This window comes from Propithecus coquereli, unplaced genomic scaffold (genome assembly GCF_000956105.1).
Source record: "Propithecus coquereli isolate 6110/MARCELLA unplaced genomic scaffold, Pcoq_1.0 Scaffold208, whole genome shotgun sequence".
Taxonomy (NCBI): Eukaryota; Metazoa; Chordata; class Mammalia; order Primates; family Indriidae; genus Propithecus; species Propithecus coquereli.
Window position 1 is genome coordinate 194,432 of NW_012145856.1, and position 9,881 is coordinate 204,312.

Sequence of the window (9,881 nt, forward strand, 5' to 3'; positions counted from 1 at the left end):
GACTAGAGTGTGGACCATACCCTGTCTGGGTGCAGCCCTGACCCATTTCGCTTTAGGAGAATTGAAAGTATTAACCAGTCAACATGCTGCCAAGAAGGAATCACTGCAGGAGGTAGGGATGCGAATAGATGGAAATGTAGAGCCACATGACTTTTGAGTCAAAAGGGACTGTCAAGAGTATCTCCTCCACCTCCCGTATTCCTTCTCTGACTCCCAGTCCCGGGTTGTTTTTATTATACCCATGAAAATGGCACTACTGACTCATAATCAGTACACTTTGAATGATTTTTCTAGTTCTGGATCAGCACTGATTCAAACTCTTTTCACCAACTGCATTACTTTTTGAGTTCACTAAATGAGAATTATTCTGTAATCACAGAGTAGTGGGGTGGGTAAGTATTTATTTTTCCTACTATGAACATTCAAAGCTAAGAATTAAACTAATATCCTTGATACCATTAGTGCTGTGGTCTTATAAAAATAAATACAGAAGTGATAGGAACAGAAGAGGTAGGGAGGAAAAAGAGAAAGAAGCCAGGAGCTTGCCACAGTGACTCAGTATGATTGTGAATAAAGGGAGCTTGAAATTTAGAAATGCTGTTTCCTGGACTTCTCATAACGACTGTGCCAAAGGCCTTAGATCTTTCTGAAGACTGCTGAGTAATAATAACAGCCACCCATTATCCGAATCTCAGCAACCAAGCTTCAGAAAGTAAAAGCCAGGAATTATGCAATGTGCCCAAAGTGGCATCAAAATTATAATTGAAAGGCACATTATATTTTATATTTTTACATTTTGGCTCTTAAGAGAATAAAAAGCCTTAGGACTGGAGGTACCCGGAAAAGCCATCTTGACATTGGTATTTAGTTAGAAATTTATTTTATTGTGTATTTAAAGATATCCAAGAACAAAATTCTATAGCTTTCTGAATAAATTATTCCAGTGTTTGGCAACTTCCTTCACCTAAGTCTACCCTCCTGAGTTTCTCCAATATGCTCTGGTTTCATGATTAGGAGTGTTACTATTCTATATTCGCACGGTCCAGCATCACCGCATGACTTTCGAGAGGCAACATGAGCATCTCAAATGGTGGGATTTAGGTGAGCTGGTGGTGCAGGTGGATTGGGAAGGACAAACAACAACAACAAAACACAACCCTCACAACCCTCTGTAGCTGAGCCGATGGATGGAACTTTCTTTGGCAGGAGCAGGTAGCAGAGCTCTTGTAGGGAGCTGTTGTGAGTCACTGCACATCCTCCTGTCCAGAAACCTTTCATGGTGTTTCTTCTCTTTTATAAGTTTAAAATATATTTTTTAATGTCTGGGGAGTTTTAAAACCTCTGCTGAACAGGAAAAGGCAGGATAGTCAAAAGTCCTCCTTTTCTTTAGTGTGGCCCTTGTTTCTCAGGCTACACCAACCAAGAGAAAATCAAGAACCTGGGTTACCCTCTAAGGCCCAACCAGTCTTCCCCCAGCGCCACGGCAGGCCATGCTGAGGCCCCGCCCCAGAGTTCTTCCTGTCCTCGGTAGTGAACATCTGTTGTTTTTGTCTGCTCAACATCATCCATATCCCCATTTAGCTGATAAAGGAACCCTGCTTTCCCCGCCCACTATGTGTAGTCACGAGAAGACTGTTGACCAAGGGGCCCTGCCCTACTGGGAACAGACGCATAATTTAAGCTAGGTAAACTGTACCTTCCTCCAGGGAACGTGAACTTTGACAGTGTGACTCCGGGAAAGAAAATAATTCAGGTGATTCACTCCTGATGATCTATCATTGAAGAGCATGTTCACCGGGTCCTGCTTCCTAGATTACAAAGCTGTCCTGGTTCCTATATTTTCAGAGACTTGGTTGTTTAGCTTTTCCTTTAATTCTGGAACTATCCTATATTCTTCCAACAAAAATGTATCTTTAAAAAATTTCTCTTAAAATGGTTAGAGTTGGATTCTTGTGGCTTGAAATATTCCTCAAAGCCTTAGGGGCAATTATCCCAAGATAGATTAAGTGCCACCAGCCACAGAAGGAAAACACCATGGAGAGACGGGCCTGTTGTCCCCTGGCTGAGAAACTCACCCCCTCCAGTTTTTCAGAGGCCTGGAGACCCTGGCAGAATAGTGCTGCTGACTCCCGTTCAGTCCACTCCAGACCAATGCTTCTGGACACAGCTCTGAACTCTGGGGTCGCCTGTGGCAATAACAGTCTCCCTCTACTCCACAGTTTGTCTCAGCTCATTTTGCTTCAGGATGTCCTGTAGGAATCACCACATTTTCCACCTGGTCAGGAGTGGCCAACACTGCAGCCCTTTTAGATTAATGTTTATTTTGGCGATTTGGGACAAGCCTCTAGGAGCTCAGCTGAGAAGCGGTTCCCACTGGAGCTGCATGTGACATGAGGGTAAGGTTCTAACGATAGTACTAAGGCAAATCCACATAGGACTGAAACCACCCCATACAATGGAATATTCTATGGCAGTGAAAAATTTGAAGCTTTTTATGAGCTGAAATTAAAAGATTTCCATGATACATTCTTTTTTTAAAATTTTTCATTTTAGAAAATTTCAAACATATACAAAGGAACATAAAATTGGACAATGAAGCCCCATAGCCACACCTCCAGCTTCAACAGCCATTGCCTCCTGGCCAGTCTTTTTCCATCTATACCTTCCCTCACTTCCAACCCTTCCCTCCAGATTATTTTGAAGCAAATTTCAGACATAATATTATTCTATACACAAATATTTCAGTACATTTATCTATTGAACATCATCACAATAATATTATCACACCTAAAAATTAATTATAATTCATTGGTATCATTAATATTGAGTTCGAATTTCCATGATTCTCTCCCTTTCCTCCCCCCATTTAAAAAAAATATGTATTTATTTATTTTTCAGACAGAGTCTTGCTCTGTCATCCTGGCTAGAGTGCAGTGGCATCATCATAGCTCACTGCAACCTCAAACTCCTGGGCTCAAGTCATCCTCCTGCCTCAGCCTCCCAAGTAGCTGGGACTACAGGCATGCACCACCATGCCTGGCTGATTTTTCAATTTTTAGTAGAGACGGGGTCTTGCTCTTGCTTAGGTTGGTCTCAAACTCCTGAGCTCAAGCTATCCTCCTGCCTCGGCCTCTCAGAATGCTAGGATTATAGGCGTGAGCCACTGTACCTTGCCCCTCCCCCCATTTTTTTTGTTTGTTTATTTGTTTGAGTCAAATTCCAAATAAGGTGCTATGTCCAGAGTCCTTAAGACCATTCCCAGGTCCAGTGATTCATTAGGAGTACTCACAGGACTCAACATATGGTCATACTCATGGCTATGATTTACTACAAAGAAAGGATACAAAGCAAAATCAGCAAAAGGAAAAGGCATATGGGGTGAAGTCTAGAGGAAACTAGAGGCAAGCTTCCAAGAGTCCTTTCCCAGTGACACAGTTAATTCCTCCAAGCGTCAAATTATAGAAACAGCATGAAGATGAAGTATTGTCCACCCAGGAAGCTCATTAGAGACTTAGTACCCATGGTGTTTACTGGGAGTTGGTCATATAGGCGCCCTCTGCCTAGTATGTCCCTAAATTTCAGATTCTCAAGACAAAAGCAGGTATTCACCACAAACCATGCTGTACAACAGTTTAGGCACAGTGAGCCACTCTTATCATTTGGGGGATGGTGAGAACCTTCCTGAAATCCAAGTTTCCAGATGCCAGCCTAGGGCCAACCTTGCAAGTAAGTGGCCCTCTCCAAGGACAGCAGTCTCAGGCCTGCTTTGTCAACTCTTTTTTTCACGGGTGCATTGCAACTGGTTTTTACCTCTTGAATCTCTTTTAATCTATAGGATCCCCTTCCATTTCTTTTCCGCCTTTGTAATTAGTTAAGTTTCCCATAGTTTGGATTTTGTTTATACAGCCTTGTAGAGTCATTTAAAATATTGCCCTGTCTCCTATCTTTCCTGTGAGCTGGTAGTTATATCTGCAGATGTGATCCAATGTGGGTTCTTTTTTTTTCCTTTTTCTAGGAGTAGCAAGAAGACTTCATAAGTAGTATTGCCTACTTCAAGAGGTATGTCAGATCAGGTCATCTTTCTATTGTGATGCCACTGTCTCAGCTCTAGGCCCTTTATCTGCTAATTCATGAGAGGTGTAGAGCAGTGATATTTTATCACTCCTTCATTAGCTAGAATAGTTCTGTAAAGAGAAACTCCCCTCATCATATCTGATTACTAAATGGTGTAATTTGTATGGAAGTGCTCAATTCACTCCCCTCTTATTTTCCAGTTAAAAAATAATGAGGGGCCGGGCACAGCGGCTCACGCCTGTAATCCCAGCATTCTGGGAGGCCAAGGCGGGCGGATTGTTTGAGCTCAGGAGTTCGAGACCAGCCTGAGCAAGAGCGAGACCCCCGTCTTTACTAAAAATAGAAAGAAATTAGCTGGACAACTAAAAATATACAGAAAAAATTAGCCGGGCATGGTGGCACATGCCTGTAGTCCCAGCTACTCAGGAAGCTGAGGCAGGAGGATTGCTTGAGCTTAGGAGTCTGAGGTTGCTGTGAGCTAGGCTAATGCCATGGCACTCTAGCCTGGGCAACACAGGGAGACTCTGTCTCAAAATAAATAAATAAATAAAATAAAATAAATATAATGAGGTTCTCTAGACACCTCCAAAGGCAACGTATTTTTGGGATATCATGAAATTATGGATTTAAACATATTTGATGGTTTTCAATCTGTCAATGCTCACATTGTTCTATCATTGCCCACAGTAAGCCTCTGCAGTTTGGAACCTGGATCCTGTACATGTGACCCTACTGGTCCTTGAGAGCTTTTTTTTCCTTCCTTATAAGACAAGTTATTCCAGAATCATCTTGTACATTTTCTGTCCAAATCTGGAATGAACAATTTCTCCAAGAATTTCTGGTTCAAGTGAAAATTAGTATTCAGTGTCTACACTCTGGGTGCTAGGATGCCTAAATATTTTTAAATTTTTTTAAAAAGGTGAAGAATAGAACATGATATGTTAACATTTGTGCAAAAAAAGTGGAAAAAATAAATATTTTCATTAACTGAATTTGCATAAGGAAGCTCTGGAAGAATTCACAAGAAACTAATAAAAGTGGTAGTTATACGGGGGTAGGAGGGGTAATGTATGGATTTTTAAAAATCACCTTTGAAAAATCCTTCAAATGCCACAAAGAACAGTATAAAGACGTATAAGCTCTTAATAAGTCAAACATGGTCAATGTTGCAACAGATTGCTTTTTCCTCAGATGAACACCAGAGGAAGTTACAGGCTTAAATTTGGGGATCATTTTGAGTGACAAATATGTATCTTTGAACACTAGAATCACACTCAGCGGAGTATGAAGTCACACTAGGAACAGTGAATTAGGAAACAAGACCAACTGCAGAGATTCTCAACTCGGGCTGCACATTGGAATCACTTTGGGGAGCTTTTGCAATCCTAGCGCCCAGGCTGTACCTCTGGGAGTGGGGTCCCCTGGTTATCAAGGGCAGTCAGGCTGAATCCCACCCCACTAAAGGTAAGGTAGATGCCACTTCTCCCTTCTCAAGCTCATCAGGAGCAACCCTGAGTGGAAGGTTGGCTAGAATCACCTGTACATTAATAAAAATATAAAAACCTGTATTGTTTAAACAGTTCTCTTAGATCTCCTTTCTCTACCCCTTCCACTTTCACTTCTTCCCTTCCTCTTCCCTTCTTTCTGCCAAGTATATCTAGTTGAGTTTGTATAAGTTCAGTGCTTGTGGCATGCTGTCCCTCTTCTGTCCATTTGTCTTCCGAAGCAGAGATTCCTGCCTTAACTGCCTTCCCACCTCCCAGTCCCAAGAGCTAGTTCCAGTCATGATTCCTGCCAACACCCTTTGCCCTTCATTCCAGAGGAACGTAGCTCTCACCTAAATAATATGCGTAAAGACTTGTCTTGACCTACAGCATTCCTGAGATGGGTATGCCAATCAAGTCCCTCTGGAGTCCTCATTTCCTCATATTCACTTCACAGTGTTGGGTACTCAGGGCTTAGTAAGGCATGTCAGTTGGTTGGACGGAAGAAGCCTTCTTTGGTTTCTCTGAGAATAGGTGTTGTGGGGTTAGCTATTGACTGAGTTCGGTGTTAAAGGCAGAAAACTTAGGGGAAATGGGAAGATCAAAGCTTCTGCTGGACCCTGGGCCCCATGTGAGGCCCCAGTTATAAAAGGCACAGCAGCTGCACCATAGCACAGTCTAAGGAGCAGACAGGTAATTAAACAGGTGACTGAAATATATTATGGTTACTGCTCTGCTAGAGGTGAGAGTGGGTTTTGCGGAAACCAGGAGAAGAGAACAAAGCTACCATGGGGATATGGGGCAGAAGTCAAGGAAGACTTCTTATAGGAGGCACCATGAGGACTGTGTTTTATTTTTGACTTAAAAATACACAGATAATGTACACTCCTTGTAGAAAATTAGAACAAATTAGGAAGAAGATAAAGATTAAAAACATCAGAAACATTAAAAAATGTTTTGACTTTTTGCCAAGTTGGAAGGAGTTATGAGACTAACCATGTAAACTCTCTTACATGTGATTCTGTCCTGGAATGCCATGCTTGGTGACAAGTGCCTGAAGATGCTGCCAGAGTGCTGTGCTGAAATCAGTGCTCTGCAAAGAGCCTGGGGAGGAAAAAGGGGGATGACTTGGATCCCGGGCCCTGATCTTTAGTGACACTCCCCTCCTTCCCCTGTTGTTGGCAACAAAAGTTACCCAACCAGTGAAAACCTTGAGGGATCCTTATGTTTGGGGGGGGTATGCTTATCTTATTTTTGTCATAACTATTCCATAAATACCAAATGGGTGTCCCCACTACCTGAGGGGTGCAGAATGCAAAAAGACATACAGATGAGGTGTGCCTCCAAGGAACCGCCGATTTCACTACAAACATGGAAGAGGAACACTGTATTGCCCCAAGGACAAGGATACTTTCTGTCTGAGTATGAAACCTCAGTGCCTAGCAGGTCAGCCACAGCCTAGGCATCTGAAATGTGTGTTGAAGAATTGAATGAATAGATGAAACAAGTAGAAAGCACTGAGTCAGTTCACAAGCTACCGCTCAATTGCGTGATAGACCATAAGGGCAATAGAAACTTCGGTCGCCGTTATTTATTTATTTATTTAAATTGTAGTAGTTGCTGTGCTATTTTGGTTTCTAATTCCAAAGAGGTAAAAGGATACACAGTGTTCCCACAGTATACGTGGAACCCTCATCTACACCAAAATCCACATATACTCAAGACCTTCAGTCGGCCCTGCAGAACCACCTGTAGGAAAAGTCGGCCCTCCTTGTGCTCAAGTTTCTCATTTCCCAAATGCTGTATTTTCATTTCAAGTCTGCAGTTGGTTGAAAAGTTTGCCTATAAGTGGATCCCCGCAGTTCAAATTCGTGTTGTTCAAGGATCAACTGTACATTTAAAAATCTCCCTCCTGGTTCAGAAACTCTTTCAACGTATTAATATTAAAAACCTTTGAACTGTACACTTTAAATAGTTGAATTGTATATGTGTATTATATATCCCAATAAAGCTGCTAAAGAAAGAAAAATCTCATCCTACCCTCCCACACTTGCGCTTTGGTGAGTCACCTTGTTTATTTTCCCAGAGGCCAACCCTATTACCTGTTTTCTTTTTCTGGAAATAGATGATGGATAGATAAGATAGATTTTTTCCCTTTACCCTCTTTTTAATACAAAATCCTACAGCAGAGGCCTAAAAGAATGCGAGGCCATAGCCTAGAGAGAGACTGAGACTGACTACCAGGACAGCAGATATAAGAGCCTGTGTGGTCACAATGCAAGACAGGCAGGCACCACAGCTGTGAACTGGGTTATCTGGCAGAGTAAGTAGAGAAGAGTATGTTAGAGTAAGGGTGGGAAATGCAGCAAATCAGAGACTACAGGAAGCCTAAGACTCATTTTTGACACACAGGATTCCTGGTCTATTGCCACCATATAAGGTGACCAATGTGTCCCAGTTTGCCCAGGACTCTCCTCATTTTTTTTTTTTTTTTTTTTGAGACAGAGTCTTGCTCTGTTGCCCACGCTAGAGTGCCGTGGCATCAGCCTAGCTCACAGCAACCTCAAACTCCTGGGCTCAAGCGATCCTACTGCCTCAGCCTCCCAAGTAGCTGGGACTACAGGCATGTGCCACCATGCCCAGCTAATTTTTTATATATATATTTTTAGTTGTCCAGATCATTTCTTTCTATTTTTTTAGTAGAGACGGCATCTCGCTCTTGCTCAGGCTGGTCTCAAACTCCTGACCTTGAACGATCCACCCGCCTTGGCCTCCCAGAATGCTAGGATTACAGGCGTGAGCCACCGCGCCTGGCCACTCTCCTCATTTTAAAACAGAAAGTCCCAAGTCTTGGAAAACTCCTGAGTCCCAGAACTGTTAAATCATCCTGGTGGGTTGGCCCATTTATGATTATGAAATGTCCCTCTTTATTTCTAGTAATCTTTCTTGCCTTAAAATCGACATTGCCACAGACTGGAAGAAAATATTTGCAGAAGATATAGCTAATAAAGGACTGGTATCCAAAATATAAAAGGAACTTTTAAAACTCAACAATAAGAAAATAACCCAATTAAAATGGGCAAAAGACCTGAACAGACACCTCACCAAAGAAGATATACAGATGGCAAATAAGCTATGAAAATATGCTCAACATCATATGTCATTAGGGAACTGCAAGTTAAAACAACAGTGAGGTACCACTACGCACCTATTAGAATGGTTAAAATCCAAAACACTAACAACACTAAAGGCTGGTGAGGATGTGGAGCAACAGAAACTCTCAACCATTGCTCATGGGAATACAAAATGGTACAGCCACTTTACAAGACAGTTTGGCCATTTCTTACAAAACTAAACATACTGTTACTATATGATCCAGCAGTTGTGCTCCTTGATATTTACCCAAAGGAGCTGAAAACATATGTCCACACACAAATTTGTGCATGGATGGTTATAGCAGCTTTGTTAATAATGGCGAGAACTGGGAAGAAACCAAGATGTACTTTAGCAGGTGAATGGATAAACTGTGGTATATTCAGATAATGGAGTATCATCCAGCATTAAAAAGAAATGAGCTAGCAAGCCATGGAAAGACATGAAGGAATCTGAAGTGTGTATTACTAAGTGAAAAAAGTCAGTCTGAAAGGGCTACATACTGTACGATTCCAATTATAGGGCATTCTGGAAAAGACAAAACTATAAAGAGTAAAAATATTAATAGTTGTCAGGGCTTGTGGGGAGGGAAGGATGAATAGGAGGAGCACAGAGGATTTTTAGGGCAGTGAAACTACTGTGTATGATATTATAGTGATGGATACATGTCACTATACATTTGTCCAAAGCCATAGAATGCACAACACCAAGAGTGAACGCTAATGTAAATGATGGACTTTGGATAATAATGATGTGTCAATGTAGGTTCATCAATTGCAAACAATGTACCACTCTGGTATGGGGTGTTGATAGTGGAGGTAGTTGTACGTGTGTAGAGGGAAGAAGTATATGGAAAATCTTTGTACTTTCAGCTCAATTTGGCTATAAACATAAAACTGCTCTTTAAAAAAAGTCTATTAAAAATTTAAAAAGTCATTAAAAAAATCAACTTTGCCAGATATTATTATAGCCACATCAGCTTTCTTTTTGCTATCGTTTGCATGTACATATTTTTGCATGGACACCTTTACCATTAAGGTATGTCTCTTATCTTTGACTTTTAAGAGAAGTGTTTACTCCATACATGTTTAATGTAATTACTGACATTTTGGAGTTTAAATCTACAACTAACTATCCTTTTTGTCTTCTTGCCCCACTTGTTTTTTGTCC